A 19,399-nucleotide genomic window follows, 5' to 3' on the forward strand; every position below is an offset into this window, starting at 1 on the left:
TATAGGACTTTATGTTCTTTCCCTAACTCCCTTGGTGCCACAAAACACTTAGAAAAATTAGTGAAGAAAAAAAATTAGTGAAGTATTTGGCCCAAAGAATAGTTTAAAAAATTAAGAGCTTTTACAGACCACATTTTTTAATAGATTGTCCAACAAAATTAGAAATAAATAAGAAACACATTTGGGTCAAAGATAAAATCAGAATGAAATTCTCAGCTATCTAAAAAATAGTGAAAAGGAGAACCCTCCAAAATCTGTGAGACACAGAGTCACTAAAATCTATGAGACACAGTAACTACAAATGATGAAACTTAATAGTTAAGAAGCTAGAAAAGAACACATTAAAAGAGAGAATTTTAAAAGATGAAAGCAGAAATTAATGAAATTGAAAACAGCAATACCAAAAATAGCAGAAAAGTTAAATAAATCCAAAATGAATTTTTGGAAAGATATAGACCTTTTGAGAAACCTATTTCCAGAAGAAGGAGAGCAAAGTTAGAAATGAAAAAAGAAACAGAACTAAAATATTGAAGAAATTTTAGGAGTTGGCGAATACCATGTATCAATTTTTGGAAAATAAATTTTAAACCTGGAATAGGGATCTGCAAACATTTTCTATAAAGGACATATAGTAAACATTTTAGGTTTCTGTCACAGCTACTCTGTCCTGTCACTGTAGCACAAAAGGAGCCATAGACATTATAAAAACAAATGGGTATGGCTGTGAACCAATAAGACTTTATTTACAAAAATAGACAGTGGAGTGCGCCTGGGTTGTTCAGTCGGTTTAAGTGTCCAACTCTTGGTTTCTGCTCAGGTCGTGATCTCAGGGTGGTCAGATGGAGCCCAGCCCAAGGAGCCCAGGCTCCTTGCTCAGCATGGAGTCTGCTTGAGATTCTCTCCCTCTCTCTCTGCCCCTCCCCCTGCCCACGTGTGTGTGTGTGTGTGTGTGTGTGTGTGTGTGTGTGTGTGTGTTTCTCTCTCCCTCAAATAAAATAAATAAATAAAATCTTAAAAAAAGAAAAAATAGACAGTGGGGCAGATTTGGCCTGCAAGCCATAGCTTGCTGACTCCTGAACCAGAAGAAGTATAGCAATATATAAATTACCAAAATCAGTCCAAGGAGAATTTAAAACTTCAACAGAGGAATTAATAACTGTATTTAATGTAAATCCATTTAAAGTCCCAACAAAGATATTTTGAAATTAGATAAAATGCTTTTAGACTACCTATAAAGAATAAATGTGTGAGATTAGACAAAGCATTATGATAGAGACAACAGGGTGGAGGGGGGAGTTGCCTTATGGACTAGTAATATATACCATAAAGTCACTCTTAGCAGAGCAGTATGGTATTGACACCATAGATTAGTACCACAAAATGGAGTCCAGAGTGGATCTTAGAATATTCTGGAATTTAATATATGCAGTTTCAGTGAGAAATATTCTTTAATAACAAGTCGACACTATCTCAAAAAAATAAAGCTTGGTGCTTATTCTACACTTTACAAAATTTATTTGGATTAGAATTTTACTAGAAAAATAATACAGTGCAAGTATTAAAAGAAAAATGAGGTGACTCTGTACAATGTAATAACTGGAGAGAGACTGTTTTAACCAAGAGAGGAAACACAGAAGGTCAAAAAGAAAAATAATTAAAAAAATAATAATAACAAACATTTTACCCCATATAAAATTTAAAAATATTTGCATGACAAAAGATATTATCAAATCCAATAGGCAAACAGTAGGTGAGGGAAGAATTTCATCACATATAGCAGTTAATGGATTAATATCAATAAAAAGTGAAAAAATCTAATAATTTGATATGCCAATAGAAAAATAGGATAAAAAGTAATTTGGATTCATTTTATGGAAAAGCAAATCCATTTGGCCAATAGCATGTATAAAGGTGCTTAAATTAATTATGCTAGGGAAATGCAGATTTAAGTAACAATATGATAGTGTGTTATACACGTTGGACAGGCAAAAGTTAAAAGTATAGTAAGTAACTCAAATTGCTGAGAAGGGTAGAAAAAGTGAATACTTTCACATGTTGCTAGTGGAAACATGAATTGTTCCAGTCTTTTTAGAAAACAATCAGGCAACATCTACTAAAATTTAAATTCTTCTCTTGGAATTTTTGGAATTAAAACTACCTTACATAATGATCCATGCACAAATATATTCATTGCAGCGCTGATGATAGTAGGCACCTCCCCATCCAGAAAAAAGTGAAATAAATAAATGTCCATTAAATGGGCAGTGTTTGAAATCATGCAGTATTTGCTCATGATAAAATATTCAGCCATCGCTTAAAAGAGTGAGTTATAGCTGTACCGTTCGGCACATAAATTCATTATGAATTGTTAAGTAAGAATAGCAAATGTGGGGCGCCTGGGTGGCTCAGTCAGTTAAGCATCTGCCTTCGGCTCAGGTCACGATCTCCGGGTCCTGGGATTGAGCCCCGCTTCAGGCTCCCCTCTCAGCTGGGAGTCTGCTTCTCCCTCTCCCTTTACCCCTCCCTGCTTGTGTTCTCTCTCTCTCGAGATCACTCTCTCTCTCGAATAAATAAATAAAATCTTAAAAATAAAAAAGAATAGCAAGAGGCAGAGGAGTATATAAACACAATGCCATTTTTGTCAAACCATTGGCCACAAAGTGCATGTGTATGTGTAATTATATAAATGGGCATGGGCACACATACATACATACACACATTGTCAAAGAATAAACAAAGTCTGGTGTTATCTGAAATCCAGAAACTGTTAGGTGCACTTTTATTTTTTTTATTTTTTTGACATGGAATGTTGGAAATTTCTTTATTCTTACTTATTTTTATTAAGCACCAGCTTAATACTGCAGAAAATTTCAAATCACCCATTTTTCCCTCCCCGCCCCAAATTCTTGATAAAGAGCTCTTCAAGTGAAGACATGCTCTCTTCTCTCTTCTGTATAAAACTTTATCAAATAAAGGCAAATAACTGTGTGCACCTTGCTGTAAAATGCTGCCCACGGCTGTGGAAAGTGTCTGCTCAGGCTCCTTTCACTGTCCAGGTCCTGAAAGACTCTTGTTCATGAACTGTCTCTTCACAAAGCAAGTCCACCACTTGCTAGGTTTATCATTCTGAGGGTCAAAAACTTTCTCACAAAGTCTCAGTCCAGTCTCTTGTCTCTGCTGCTATAAGTAGGCCCTCATCACCTCATCTTCCTATTTGTTTGCAGGTTTGGCATAAATTGCATTAAGTGGAAAACCAGGCTCTCCAGGAATGGGAAAATTAGTGATTCCCAGTGTATACATTTCTTTTTCACCTTGGCTTTTGGAATTGCACTTTTGGAGTTTCTTTAGACACTCAGAAATGTAGAGAGTTATATATATCAAGGTTCTATCAGCTTCATTCTTAATCTCATAGTTTTTGAAGAACACATTGGCCTTAAAGTAATAGATGGCTTCATCCACAATATCTGTATCTTTTGTCTCTCTAGGGGCAGGTCCTTTGAACTGACTTCTGATAGGCAACAGTGCCATGTTTCCAATGAGTTTGGTGTCAGGGTCCATGAGAGTAGAGTGGTAAGCCGGCATCTTGGCGGCGCCGGTGTTTCAAGCCAGACGAGGAGGTTGGGGTTCAAGCGTGGCGCTTCTGGTCCGGGGGCCCAGGCTGCACTTTTATTTTTATACCTTCTCATATACCAAGGCTTTTTGTGGTGTTGAGGAATCAAGGGTTTTAGCTGGGGGTTGGAGAGAGTTAAGATTTCATATTTAAGGATAATTAGTAGAGATCTTGTCTGGGAAGTTTCTGCTGAGAAGGTGGCCAGGTTTTATGGCATCACCTATCAAATAAGCTATCTCACAGTTACCCAACCATATTGTACATTCTGCCAAAGCCTTCCCAGCTGGTTAGGTTCTGAAACAAGTTAGGATAGCCGAGAAAACCAGTGACTCCAGTGGAAACTTTACAGCGCCTCTCTCTTTTAAGGTATCTGTCAACTTGTTATCCAAGTGGAAAGGCACATTTTTATGCTTCAGTGGATCTGTCTTCTCCGTGGTCTGTGCTGATTTTTCCTTTCACAGCTGTGTTCTGAGTACAGCTAAAAGTGGCCTCACTTTATTTTTATTATTTTTTATTCTCACCCTTACCTTGATGGAAAGAGGGAATTATATCAGTAGGGTGGGAAAATGTGGCTATTGTATTAAACAGTAGAATTAAATATCCTTCTTAGTAGTGTTTTTCAAACTTTTCAAATCTTGATACAGAATAACATACATTTTACATTACCTTCTGTTATGTTGGGGTATGTGTGTATATATAGTGTGTGTGTATAAAATAACTAACTGAAACAAAATTTCTGAAACATTACTTGCCCTTATTATATGCATGCCTAATAATTTTCACTCTATTCTTGTCTGTTCTGTTTCTTTTAAAAAAAATGGTGGTCACAGCCCATTAAATTGACTTTGTGACTCACTAAATGGTGTAGTGACCTGCAGTTTGAAAAAAATACCTCATCAGGGGATTCTTATCAAAACTGCATGCATGGCTTTGCATGGTCAGAATATTTCCACTGGGCTGGTAAGGCGGTTAACTCAGTGCAGTCCAGTCCATGCCTGGAGAAAGCTTTGCTTCATTTTGTATATACCAGTAAGGCTAGCTTATGCAGAAGACATTCTGATAGATTTCATAAGGTAGTTTTAAGTCTTAGGAAAGCATTGTGATACTTTCAGAGAATTAGCTTAAAATGGGGACATAGACTTTTTTACTGCAGTGACAGATGCCTTAGGTAACTGATTTGCACCCAACAGTTGGAATTGTCCTGAGAAGGCCGGTCATCTTATTATAAATAGAAGTCATCTCTGTTGATTTCACCTCTGCCCTAAGCATTCTTGGATTATCTTTGCCACTTAGACTTTAAGATTCTATGCTCAAGTTAGAAAAAGAAGAATTTCCATACCAAACTAAACAACAAATAATTCTGTTCCTTAAAGTAATTACCCTAGTTGGGCAAACTGCTAAGTTAATTCTTCTTTGGACCAGTAGAGATCAGGTGTGCACTCTGTTCCAAATACAGGATTTAGGTGACCATGAGCACCAGAGGTGGTTTATGTGTAGGCATTTTAAAGTGAAAGTATTAAAGTAAAACCTGACTCATACTGTGACTGCAAAGAAGCGTGGTGTGTGTTACATCTACCTGGGTTGGGAGCAAAGAATTTCAAAAAGAAGGCAGAAAATGGACTCTGCCTATAGCATCCTTTAGAGCTTACCTAATTTAAGAGGTGTATACAAAACATTATTAGCTGTTCATTAAGAAAGAAAGCTGTTGATATCCTGCCATTAACTTGATTTTTCAATCTAACTTATTTTTTTCTCTACTGGTTACCATTGATGCCTTTGATTTTGTGGGTGCTGCCAAAAGATAGCTCGTCACACCAGGAAAGAGCAGAGACAAGGATTGGCTACCTCCCTCTCCTTGGTACTTTTCCATAACACTCCTTCCACCAACGTCATTGGTATTTCCTTTTCACTCCAAAGTAATGCCACATCTGATACCGCAGGAACTTGATTTTATTTCCTTACTACATGAGTATTTGAGATAAATGGAGCCATTTTTTGTTTTCATTTAATACACCTCACAGAAAGAAGAATGTAAAGTAAAAGCAATAGTCACAATTATTTACAGTTGACAAAATACATAACAGAAGGAGTATGCTGAGATATAGAAAATCTCATTGTAGGTCCTCCTAAAATTTCCCTTCCATCTTCCTTCCCTCACTGGAACTCTCTACCAGCTCTCAAGTATTGGGGGTTAGGACAGAAAGGAAGGATAGCTAGAGGTTTCTGCTCCTAAGACATGGGTCACTTCTTTATATAGCTGAAGACAGTTAACTAACGTCCAAGTAACGGAAAGTGCCGGACTCGAAACTGTTTCTGTGAACTGTAGGGGTCATAATTTTAGCTCTTTCTACCAGCTGTGACTTGACAAATGGCAAGAATTAATATGCTTCTCTTGGTCTGTAGGGCTGTCAAAATCAGACACCAAACTTGGGAGCAGTTCCAGGGGTGGCAGACGATTCCACCTGGTGCTCCAGCTTCAGAGTAAGTCCTAGGTCATTCTCTCTCAGAACAGTACGTGTGGGGGTCACTGCCACAAACTAATGATGGGAAATCGATGAGACTGAGAGCCATCAACATTACATCGGCATGAGCATGCTTTAGGGTTTTTGTGGTGTACTCAACATATTGTACTCAACTCTTTTGCTGTACCAAGAGAATGATATGGAACCATCCATTACTGCTGTCTCCATTTTACTTATTGATTTGGGATTTTAATACATTCTGTGATGTTTTATGGAATCTTGATATCATTTTAAACTCAGTTGTCTTCTAAACTGTAATTAACGTTTTCTTAAAATTTGAAGAGTCCCCACTGACCTTCGCGTTTTGTTTTGTTCTTGACATGTGTTTACGTATACGTGTGTGGGGGGTTGGTTATTTTGTTCAAGTTATATTTTCTCCCTTTCTTTATTCACGGTAATATTCCTAGTGGGCGATTTTGCAGAAGAACAAATTGTTCTTTGACACTTGCATCTCGCCCATTGGCTACTTGGTTTGTGTGTTTCTGAGGGCACAGGGGCAGCTTTTCCACATGGCCTTTCTAAATGAAGAAGAGAGAAAACAGATGTCTGTTTCCAGGTGCCATCAAAATATGGATTTAATTCTTTTGCTTTCATTTCAAAAGAACATGGGGAAGGGATAATGATGTGTTCAACACTGGGTAAATGGTATTATTTCTTCTAACTGAAACAGTGTGGAGGAACCGAGCCGCCATCAAGTATCACTGGTGCAACATTGAAGGGGCCTGAGAACAGCAGGGTTTTCCATTTGGCTGGCTGTTGTCACATGGCGTTTGTCAAAATAGAGAAACAGGGCGCAGATACTCTAGTTGTAAGACCAGACGTGCTCTGAGCATGTCTCTCTCCTTGTCATCCGAGGAAAGAGAAAGTTCTGAACAAAGGGAGAAATGAACAACTGTGGGGCAGCTCAGTCCTTCGTAGTCTTGAAATACCAGGTACCTGGTTTTTCTCCCTTCTGTTCATTAGACAACAGCAGAGCTCCTCATGATGAATATTAGTATTTTTTTAACAAGGTATGTTCAAGGAAAAAAAGAACCAATATTCACTTGTTATAATAACAGATGGAACTTGTTACTCTAAGGCAGAATTGAAGTAGAATTGTGAAAGATTTAAAGCAAATTGTGAATGAAGGCTATTATGTAGCCCCAGCTTTCCTGATGACTTTTGGAACATGCTGTTGGAGGAGAAAACTGTTCCTTTGGTCACGTTCCCTCGGGGCTTTTGTTGTAGGAAAATAGTGTGTATGGGGGGTCGGGTTTGAGGATGACTTTGACTCCAAGTGGAAATTTTTGTTTTCCTGATGAACTTGGCTAGCTCTCAGGACACCAGACATGGTGTCTAGCTCTAGGCATGTGACTATCACCTCGTCAAATTGACATCTGCCCTACATGCCAAGGGTTTCAGAAGCCAGCTGATCCTAGCAGCATGAAGTTCTCTTGGGTTAATCCATAGCAATCAGAATTTTGAGAAAAAAAGAAAATCGTGCTTTCCCTTACCCGGGCGTACCTCAGTGGGATCCCAGCACGTACATACTGTTAACTCAAAATATAATCTACTAAGGGGAGGAGAAACGGACATGCCAGTGTGATGTGGCTCATTCAGGCTTTGTCCCTTTAATGGAAAAAACTGTGCTGGCCAGTAGGGGACCCGCCACTAGCACTTCATGGGGCACGAGGAAGGGGTCAGTTTTTGACAGTGGGTCTCCCTGCTGCCCCTTTTCATTTCTAAGGAAATAGGCATCTATTTTAACCCGCCTTGTTAACTTGTCAGCTAGGGCTGAGTCCACTTTTCTGAGTTTTAATAAGAACCCAGAGAGAAAAGAGACGACTGGTCGTGGTTCCAGACAGCAGTCAAGCTCTTTGCTATGGCCCGACCTGCCCTGACCCCTGTGGGCCTCGCCTCCCTTGTGCTCTGCACCTGACACACGCACATACTTACTGACACAGCCCAGCCCGTGTGTGGCCACTCCAGTGAGAGCTGCGTCTGTCACATGTGTCCCACCTGACTTCTTGAGAGAGTTTATTAGCATCCATGTCGTCCATGGCAAATATTTAATTACAAGGGCACTGACTGCAGTTCTGCTCTGCCTGGCAGGTTATTTTCAATAATCGTTGCTAACATCTATTCATTATCCTTAGGTGTTAGGCGTGGTACCCAACAGTTTACATACTTTAATCTCATTTAATCCTCCAGCCAACCCTTAGAGATAGTTTCTGTGATTTTCTCTGTTTTACAGGTGAGGAAAGTGAAGCTTCAGGAACCGAGGTAAGATAGCCAGGATCGGGGGCGCCTGGGTGGCTCAGTCGTTAAGCGTCTGCCTTCGGCTCAGGTCATGATCCCAGGGTCCTGGGATCGAGCCCCGCATCGGGCTCCCTGCTTGGTGGGAAGCCTGCTTCTCCTTCTCCCGCTCCCCCTGCTTGTGTTCCCTCTCTCGCTATGTCTCTCTCTGTCAAATAAATAAATAAAATCTTAAAAAAAAAAAAAAAAAAAGATCGCCAGGATCGTGCGGTTAAGACCAGATTCAGCCTTAGCGTACTCCAGAAACCATCTTCTTAAATCATCCTGGGTGAGGACTGGGGCAAGGACTGCCCCCAGTGGTGTACGGCAGGAGGACTTCAGGGAATTTTCTCCAACTGCTTGTGTTTACATTCTCCTTGCCCATTCCCATTCCCCTGTTCCCCCTTCTCCTTATTCTGATCTGCTTTCCTGCGGAGGGAGGGGGGTGTTGCCTGTCCTCACCATTGAAGGTCACGGCCACCCTGAGTCACTGTCCCGGAGGGGTGTGGTATCGCCCTCAGGAGTACCATGATGGGAAAGTAGCTGGGAACCAGCCAGCTGAAGGAGGGCTGACAAATCCCCAGACCATTTCTTCTGTGACTTCCTGTGTGGGGTGTTCTGTCTGTGATGGTGTAACTTCAGGTAGCACGCGTAGCTGCAGAGTGATGAGGAAGGATGGAAGACAGCTCCCATGTATGGGAAAGACCTAGGTATATAAAAAACATGAACATGTCTATAAAATGCATATGTATGGAAACCTACATGTACAAAACATATCCATGAATAAATATACATATATGAGAAAATACGTATTAAAAATATATTTATTGTAGACTCTAGGTATGTATGTCCTCCTCGCTGAGTTCCAGCTTCAGTGTTAGTAAGGGTGAAAGCTATTGTACACTCATTATACAGCCGCTCTTCCTGGAGCCCTACAGAGTGAGTCCGAGGAGTGGGCGGGCTGAAGGCCATGCCTGGGCCTTCAAGGAGCACACAACCCAGAGGGCTTTTGTTTTTCTTGAGGATAACACTGACAATTCAGTTTGCAGATGAGTTCTCTTAGATCATTATGATTCAGACAGACAGACAGTTCTGTGGGGGGGAAAAAGCTTGTACAAGACTTCATGCTTTTTGGTCCGAGAGCTGACTGGAACCACCTTTGGAGTTCCAGGTTATTTACTCAATTATAGGATTAATATTAATTGTGACTATTTCATGTACCTTAGGAACTTCTAGTTTACAATCAATTAGAAATGGCAGTTGATAGCAGGGAATGATTTGGAAGAAGTACTAACTCTACATTCTTGGCATTTGGGGGCTTTTTGTTGAAGGGTACAAAGCCTTCTAACTCAGTCCCTGAAGTCATCTGTTAAGTACATCACGGCACCAGGAAACGACTGGTTTTTTTCCCTTAAGCATATCTCTTACCCTGTCATTCCCCTGCTCAGAAACCTCTTATGCTTCGGGCGCCTGGGTGGCTCAGTTGGTTAAGCGACCGCCTTCGGCTCAGGTCATGATCCTGCAGTCCCGGGATCGAGTCCCGCATCGCGCTCCCGGCTCAGCAGGCAGTCTGCTTCTCCCTCTGATCCTCTCCCCTCTCATGCTCTCTCTCTATCTCGTTCTCTCTCTCAAATAGAAAAAATAAAAAAAAAAAAAAAAAGAAACTTTTATGCTTCTTCATTCCTTTCAGTCATCTTTACATGGAATTCAAGGCTCTCCTTGATCTGGACCAGATATCCTTTTGGGCATATTTCTTACCAGCTGGTCAAGCAACTCTTCATTCTTTTACCATACCTGAGCTTTCTCGGTTTTAATACTTTGCCACCGTCCTTCCCTACAGGACCTCCCTTCTCATCTCCCGTCAAAATCCTCTTATTGTGTATGAGTAAACTCAAATAACATTATCTCCGTGAAGACCTTCAGGATTAGCTATGGGATTTAAACACTTCTTATTTGTGCTAATGGTACACTGTTTAGACCTTGGCTAAAGTGTTTAATACATTCTTTCTTGATTTTATAGTTAGCCGGGCACGTTGAGGATCTCTCCTCTGTTCCTTGAGAGTAAGAAGCAAGTCATGCATTTTTTTTTGCCTCACCCTTCAGTTGAAGAGAGATTTCATAGTAAATGAGTAATTTTTACATAGTTTAACATAAGTAAACTTTAGATCTATGGAAAAGGCACTTATGGGATATTCCCTGATAATACCAGATTAATCAGCATTGGCACCTTGATTTGCTCTAATCAACACCTTCATTTTTTGATCCCTTGTTGCAATAAGGTTTAACCTTAGGGCTTTGAACTGGCTATTGCCTCTCCCTGGAAGTCTCTTTTCTTTTCAGGTTTTACATGGCAGCTCTCTCTTGGCCTCAGCACAACTGACCCATTTAAAGAGAGCCATTGTTGGTCTTGTGTTGTGACAGAAACCCTGTTTCCAGTCACTGACCCCCTGGTGTACCATAGATCTGCCGTCATGTGTCTCAAGCTTCATGAGAGCAGAGGACCTGTCTGTTCTGATAATCATTGTATTTCCAGGACATAGAATGGTGCCAGACTCACAGTGGTGCCACTTAGGTTATATTATTTTATTTAAAATCAATGGTTTTCAACATTGACTGCCCATCAGTGTCACCTGTGGGACTTAAGAAAAAACACAGATGTGCAAGGTTGATCTCAAAGATTCCAACTCATTTGGCCCAGAATGATGCCCTTAAACTTGCCTCTAAATGTATGAATCATCAAAGGCTCTGAAAAACAAGGAAAGATAAACTTTCCATAGCTTCCAAAGCTGTGGTTGTTTTTAAGACTTTCTGCATTTTATTTTAAATCCTCATCTCATACCCTTAATCCTGTGACTGTCACGGAGAGATAATGAGAAGATCAAACATGAACTTACATTAGCCACAGGAACATCTGGGGCAGTTCCAAAGTTTTAATTATGGTTTCAGTAGTGTAAGAGCGTAATTATAGTTTTAATGTTGAAACAAGTTTGGGGATGTTGCTCTACAAATAAAGGAAATGTAAATAATTGTCATCTGGGCTTCAGTCTCCTTGCAAGACCAACAATCGCCAGATTATTTAAAGAAATGTACTGCATGTTACATGATTATTTTTCTGTTAGCTCTTTAAAGTACATGACATTGAATACCTTGAAATAATGCTTATCTTATCTATAATACCTACTTTGGTGTTCATCAGTCTATTAAAACTGTACCACAGATTTCCCTGAACATAGAATTTTTCTTTTTTTTCTCACATTTGTGTTTTTGATATCTGACTTTAGTCTTAGACTCTCCACTTCCCTCCTCACCGGAGTATCTAAACACATTTATGCCAGGCTGGCCCTCTGATTTTACACATGAGACACAGACGTGAGAGTGACTTAAGAATCTCGCTCAGGGCCACACATTCAGCTTGGTGGCAGATTCCAGCTTTGGAATTCCTCCCCCTTCGTATCAAAGGTGTTATCATAGTCCTAAATCATTAGGCAGGAAAATAAAAACAACAACCTTAAAACTATTTCTCAGAGATAATCTGGCCCGTTCGGGCCTTTTAATCAGAACATTCTTATGGCGAATCTCCCACTGGCTATCTCCGGAGAAGATTTTCCCAACCTTTTCTAGACCATGGGGAGCTATATTTAATTTATAACCTGAAAATATTTCCTAAAAAAATTCACAATCATGCTTTCTGAAATTTTATTTCATCTTTTCTTATTGCTTGCTGAGAAAAAAATAAAATTGTTGCCCTTTTCCTTTTCACATGCCTCCTGATGTGAACAATCTCTAGAGATGTCCCTTTTCCAGAATAAAATCTGTGTTTATGTGTTCACTCTGATCTTCCAAACCCTTGAATCATTTTACTTTTTCATCTTGGTAGGTCCTTTCTCTTCATAATCTCTAATTGAATAGTTCAAAACGGCTCACATTTACCACTGGATCCAGTTCAATACAGGACAGTGTGAATCAAGTTCACATGTTCAGTAATGCAAGAAATGGAACTTCCCTTATTTTTCTGCATCTCGTTATGTCTCCACTGAGTTATTTTTCTACTAAGGAGAATTTTAGAGAAATGTTTGTCCCCCAAATCAGGAGACACCTCCCGTCTGTTTCTCCCTGTCTGACCTGAAAGTAAAAGGTTTTTTGAGTGTAAGACTCCAAGCTCTAAGAGGCAAAATAGCGGGAAGGATTTTTTTAAGCAAAGTCCATTTCCTTCCCAAAGTAGGATATAATATAAAGTTCTAATCAGGTATGCGCACTTGCTATTTCTAAAATAACATGTAATTTAATATTTTGTTAGGCCACACTTCAGAAATAAGAAACTGTGCCTTTCAACGATTCCTCTGAACTAAGCTGTACCCGCAAAAGATTATAACCACTTGCCATGTTGCCTTTTCTTTATTCTAGTGCTAAGGATTCAGATGGATGGCAGGAACTAAGTCAGCAAAAGTGGATATAATTGGTTAAGTGGGAGAATCCAAAGGGAAGTGAAGCCCACTAAACGTCAGAGGGGAAGGGTTGTGCCATCCAGTTACGAGAGTCTAAAAAAGGCATTTGGGTGTCCATTGCTTGAAACCGTAGAGTCATTGGTGTGTCCAGAAAAAAAGGAGCTAAAAGGGAAAGGTGAGGAACGTCCCAGCAGGGTAAGGCTAACAAGCTCACTGCCGGCTCCCACACTGCTGAGGCTGGCCAGAGCCCCTGCAGCTCTAGGTCAGTGTGTGGTTGGCCAAGGGATCAGTTAGCCCAGCGACCTCTGAGTGAGCTCATGGCTCCAGTTCAGTAACTAAGGGCTAGTTATCTGGGAAGGTCAACACTGTCAACGCCGTACCAGGAACTAGGATTATACCCAGGGCTTCAAGCCCAGATGTTGGCTCTCTGCCTGATCTGAGTATGATCTTGAATTCTGTTTTGCTTCCAGAGAGAAGGAGCCAAAGGTCTGCCTGCCTCCAGGGACAAAGATCAGCAGTTAGTTTCCCAGTGGATCCCGATTACAGCAGGGGGAAGGCTCAGGCTCTAGGAGGCTTTTCCAGTGCTTTTAACCATCTAAGGCAATTTGAGGCTTCTGTGTCTACTGTTGTAGATGGTAGGCATGTTGTACAGTACTTGAAACCGGTGGTGGTGGGTTGATAAGTGATTTTTCACTAGAGATGGAAACATTGCAAAGTTCCCCTCCTTTACGTTCTATCTCTACTCCCTTGCAGTGGCTGCCCCGGGGCTCTCCCTGTACAATACCTGCTTGCATGCATGGGAGAAGAGAGATGGGTTTACAAACGGATGACCGGCTTCCAAAGTTGGGAGGGCCAGGAACACACTAAGATGATAGGTTGCCTGAATATAGAAAAAGCAGGGGGACTCAGCTCACCACTTTGTCTCTGTGAATATCAGTTTTCTTCAGTGTATCAGTATAAATTAGGGATAGTGATACCTAACCATATGAATTAATGTACATGCAACCCTTGGGCTCGTGCCTGACACATGATGAACGCAAGGGTCCGTAATTGTGGATATTGTCTCTGTGCCCAAGCAGAGCTTCCTTGGTAGTTCTCAACTGGATGTGGTTTTGCCCTGCTGGGGACATTGAACAATGTCTGGAGACAGTTTTGTCTTTTTGGTTTTTTAAAGATTTTATTTATTTGGGAGAGAGCGCTCACAAGCAGGGGGAAGGGCAGGGGGAGAGGAAAGGAACAGGCAGACTTCCTGCTGAGCACAGAGCCTGCCTGTGATACCGGGCTGGATCCCAGGACCCTGAGATCATGACCTGAGCTGAGATCAGACACTCAACAGACTGAGCCACCCAGGTGCCCCTGGAGACAGTTGATAATCACGACGTGGGGTGGAGGGGGCAGGGAGAGACAGATCCTACTGGTATCTAGCTGGCAGAGGCCATATATACTACTAAACACCCCACAGTACACAGGACAGTCTCCCACAGCAAACAACCCTCTGAAAAATGTCAAATAGTGTCGGCGTTGAGAAACTTACCAGCTGAAGGTCATAAAGTCATAGCAAAAAGGGACAAGGTTGGCTTTATCCTTAGGAAAAAGAACATGTTAACCTACTAACATTTAGAGACAAAGAGCCTGTCGAATCTAGACACTGCTGTGAAATTAAATCTCATTCTGATGGAAGAAGACTTCTTAATTCTAAAGAGAAAGTAAAGTTTTTGTTTGTGTTTTGTGTTTTTCTTATTTAAATAAGGAATCTAACCACTCAAGTGATTTATTGAACTATGGATTGAAAGATCTAAGGCTGGATTTTGTTCATTTTAATCTTTCCCAATAATACAGCCTAAAAACTCTTTTTGCTAGATTTGTATGATTTACTAAATAATTATGTCTGCATGACACCTAGAACCAAAAGTCAAGTGTTAAATTCTGTTTAGAGACTTATTTCAACTCAAATGGATCTCTAAAGGAAAAAGATACTAAGTACTTGCCTTCAATATACAAGTGAAATGTGCTGAATCGAGCTCTAATGTCACAAGATACTAGAAATCAGATGATGATGAAAATTTTAAAATGACTTAATTTATAAGAATGCTTTGGAGTCACAGGCCAGTTTTAAAGCTCGACTTTCATTGTATTTTTGTGTTGTTCTGTTGTTAGGTGAAGCCTCCTTGGTGGGGGTATTACCGCCTAACTGCCTGGTCGGGCTACCTGGGACACAGGAGAGCCCATGGTCATTGCCAGGTGTAACAGTTGCTAGTCTGTGTTAACTTCTGGGGTCCCACCTTTCTAAAGGAACATGCATTTCAAAGCCACTGATTATTATTAAAACGCATTTTACTTTCAGACTTTGGTTTTTCAGTTTTGTTTCCTAACTGGGAAGGATTTTAGAAGAGGACCCAAGCCCCTTCCTGCTTCTATGTTTAGCATGCCATAAATTCCAGTAATAAATTCTTAAGAGAGTTTGATCTTCTATTTTTTAAAAAAATAGTCCTAGTTTTAGTCATCTGTTAAAAATATGTTGAAAATGGATTGCATGTGTACAAAATTGTACTAGATTTAAATACATATTTTCTTCAAAAAATTTGCATTCAAAATAGCAGAAATATTTTCAGAAAATAGAGACAAAAGGTATACACAGTTTCTTAACATGAGATGAGTAATTCAACATGACCTCATTTTTAAATGTTCCTCAGTAATCCTTTTATCTCCAGAGTGAACAAAGGCTGTGTGTGTGTGAGGGTAGGACAGTCAAGAATCTTCAGGTGACTTCTGATTGCAGTGGGGATAGGAGCACTGTCTGAGAGACACAGAGGGCAGGAACTTTGGGACTGTGTGTCTGCCTAGCTGGTCACCAAGCACACTGTCCCCTGAGCCACCTTCTAAAATCTGGGCCCCCTTTGCCTGGATCTGGTTTCCTTGGTTTGCATCACCTACTCGGTATCTGAAATAAAATGGTCATTAGTGATTTGGAAGACTGTACATTTGCCTGCCGTTTGTACCAAAACTGTTTAAAGTGAAATGAATTTTGGTCCTTTGGTGATAACATTGAGAGTTAAAAAGACTCATCTCATTACTTCTACTCTTGTATATATATAAATCTATCTTTTTTTGAATATGGATTTTTTAAAAATGGCCTTTGATTTCAATTTTTAATTGCAATTTATAAGATAGTTTCTCTTCTAGAACTGTGATACTCTTGCCTAGAAAGAACTCACTGATCCAACAGTCCTTCTTGTTTTTTTTTTTCTGTATTTGGCTGGAGGGTCCAATAATTCTCCGTGATTCATAGGACACAAAATTGTACTTCCTTTTTATTCAGTGCTACTATATTCACTTATCCATCAGATAGATTTGAGCACCTATTATATGCCACAACTGTGCTAAGTGCTAGAGATTCCCACATGATTAAGATAGTGTCTCTGCTCCTGAAGAGTTAGTTCATAGGTGAGACCTCATCAGCACTAAACTCAGCATGGTACATCCTAGAACCAGTGAGAACAGGTAAGACACATGAGGAGGCAGTTACTTGAGAGAAGAGCTTCACAGTGTAGAAGCTATCTGGTCTTTGAACACGAAGCCAAGTTGGATACATGAAGATGACAGGAAAAGCCACGACTTGCCAAAGAGTAGCGTGAGTAGAAGAATGGGGGCAGAAAGCCCCCAGTGCTTTGAGAATGATGGCGAACTGGTGTGGCTGGTGAGGAGACTGCTTGATGGAGAAAGGCTGAAGGGCCCAGTGCACAGGGGCTCTAGCTGATATCCATGCTCTGCTGAGAGGGTTATATTTCACCCGGTGCCAAGTGAAAAGCCCTCAAAGCCTCTACTGTGATGAGATAGACATTCATTCAGTGGGATAGGTCCCCGAGGAACCCAATCTAGAAAGATCTCCATTTTTTTCTTAACATGTTTCCTTTAGAAAATTTGAAGTGACTTCTCACCAGCCACACCAGTTCTAACAACCAGGAGAGTTGTTAGAAGTAAATGAAAAAAATCACCGATAAATTCATTTGCCAGTTACGTTCATTTTAAAAATTTTTGTGTATTTTTCTCCTTGTAGTCTTTTTCTAGTCATAGAAAAGTATGCATTTTATATGGTATTTGATACAAAACTTGAAACTAAATATTTGCATTTTTTTAAGTTAATGTGATATTTTGAACTTGTAATATTATCATTGTTTTTCTGGAAAATTACTTTTTATGATGCATAATGTCCCCCCTGTATGGACTTAGCAAGTATATAAACAGTCCTCCCTTTGGGAGATACAACATATTTCACCTTTTTTGTCATTGTTTGTCTTCAATATTTGTTGTCAGCGTGGTTTACTAAAAATCCCAGTTAATATGGGTAAAGCATAATAATACCACAACAGTGATATGGTATATTTGTTTACTAATTCAGCTGAAAAAAAATAATGAATAAATGTTGGTTGATCTGAATGGAAAGGAGGCATTTACTTGGATGGTAGTGAGGGTAATTTGATTTAGATGTTAGGAAGGACTCCCTTAGTATAACAACTGTGAAACAGTGTGACCATGGGACTCTTGAACCTATAGTTTCATTCTGCAGATATTTTAAAAATAAACAACCAGGATTGAAGTACTATCTTTCTTACCATGATTGATTATGATAGGCAGTATCTTACGGCTGTCCTTGAGATTTTCAACTTTTGTAATCCTTTGCATTTTTGTTTATATTTAAAATATAACTTAAAATAGAAATTGTGAAGAATTTTAACAGTTACATGCTATCTTAGTCCATTCAGGGTACTATGACAAAATACCGTAGACCCCACCGGGTCTTGAACAGCAGTTTATTTCTCCCGGTCCCGGAGGCTGGGAAGTCCAAGATCAAGGCACCCGCAGATTCCGTATCTGGTGAGAGCCGGCTTTTTGGTTCACAGATGGTCATCTTTTCTCTGTGACCCCACTTGGCAGAAGGGGCTGGGGAGCTCAGTGGGATTTCTTTTATAAGGGCATTAATCTCATTCGTGAGGGCCCTACCCTCATAACTTAATCACCTCCCAAAGGCATCACCTCCAAATACCATCATTTTGGAGATCATGATTTCAACATACGAATATTGATGAAACACATTCGGTCCATTGCACATGCTCATGGTAACCAGTCAAGTAATACAGAGGTCTGTAAAAAATCTCCTTGTCCCTATCCAGTTTCACTCTTTTGCAGTAACCAGCATTAACAATTCAATATGTGTCTTTTCTCACCCTTCTCAGTGCTCATGCAAACACATGGACGTTCGTGTTTATATGTGAGCACAGTACTGCGTACTGGTTATTCATCCCAAGGGAGCAGAATACTGTGTACTAGTATCAGGGAAAGACTCCAAACACTTCTTTTCATTGTGCCTGGGTATTGGAGTTGCAAGGAAAACAACACAGTCAAGCAGTGGATGGAACAATACTTTACTTAGAGAAGAGACGGAGCAGGATCCATTTCAGTAAGGGGCATTGCTCCCTCAGGGCCAGCAGCCCCTCACTGTGCCCCCTGTAGCTGACTCGGTGTTTGGCCTATGGGCAACCCTCTTTGTTTATTTCCACCACTACTAGCAATAAAGTGAAACTCTCCAACCCCTCCCCTGTGGAGTCTGAAATACCGAAAGCGAGGGCGTGCCTGAGGGCCAATGATGTGCAAGTTTAGGCGGAACAAAAAGGGCACTACTGAGCATAAGATAGGAAAAGATAATCCCCCACAGGGTGGTAAGCCCTGGACAGGCTAAGCGGGCCCTTTATCTCTTGGTAAGCAAGTATCTCAGGCCCAAAGCCCTTTCCTAAGGCCAAGTGGAGGTCCAAAGACTGCATGCTTGAGACTGCCTTTTCCAGCAATTTTTATTGCGCTCCCCAAATGTAACATGTGTAAACAAAAGCCACTTGCTTTACACATTTAGCAATATGCAATGAACATTCCTTCTGGTCAGTGCATGTCAATTCAGTTCATTATTTTTAAAGACTGAGAGTACGAGGTGTGGGTTTTCTGTCCTTGTTTCAGCTCTTCCCCTTCTTTTTTTTTTTACCTTAATTTTTTTTCTTTTTATTTTATTATTTTTTAAAGATTTTATTTATTTATTTGACAGAGACACAGCGAGAGAGGGAACACAAGCAGGGGGAGCGTCAGAGGGAGAAGCAGGCCTCCCACCAAGCAGGGAGCCCCATGCGGGGCTCCATCCCAGGACCCTGGGATCATGACCTGAGCGGAAGGCAGACTCTTAATGACTGAGCCACCCAGGCGCCCCAGCTCTTCCCCTTCTGATAGGTGTCCAGGTTTTTGTAGTTTTCTACCACAACCAACAAGGCTGCAGTAAGTTTTTACAACCAATCTAATTAGGTCTGCTTTTTTTTTTTTTCCTGTAAGATTTATTCTCAAGAGTGGGATGATAGGGTCAAAGGCTCTCCCAATCAGCTGCACATTCCAGAAGCCAGTGATGAATTAGAGGATCGATCAATTTCTCTGCAACCTTGCCAACATAGGCTGTTCTCCAACTTTTGCATTTTCATCTCTTAGATGAAAAATGGCACATCTTTGCGATTTCA

The 19,399-nt window shown here is 40.5% G+C and overlaps 1 protein-coding gene and 1 pseudogene across 6 annotated transcripts in view; one reads left to right on the plus strand and one right to left on the minus strand.

Annotated features, from left to right (window-relative positions):
- TPD52L1 (TPD52 like 1) overlaps nucleotides 1-19,399 on the plus strand; it is a 97,266-nt gene that overhangs the window by 25,609 nt on the left and 52,258 nt on the right. The gene's annotated exons all lie outside the window — the stretch shown is intronic.
- Nucleotides 2,915-3,644, minus strand: LOC112817868 (actin-related protein 2/3 complex subunit 3 pseudogene; annotated as a pseudogene).

This window comes from Callorhinus ursinus, unplaced genomic scaffold (assembly GCF_003265705.2).
Source record: "Callorhinus ursinus isolate GAN/ISIS: 27379988/994484 unplaced genomic scaffold, GSC_fseal_2.0 scaffold6, whole genome shotgun sequence".
Taxonomy (NCBI): Eukaryota; Metazoa; Chordata; class Mammalia; order Carnivora; family Otariidae; genus Callorhinus; species Callorhinus ursinus.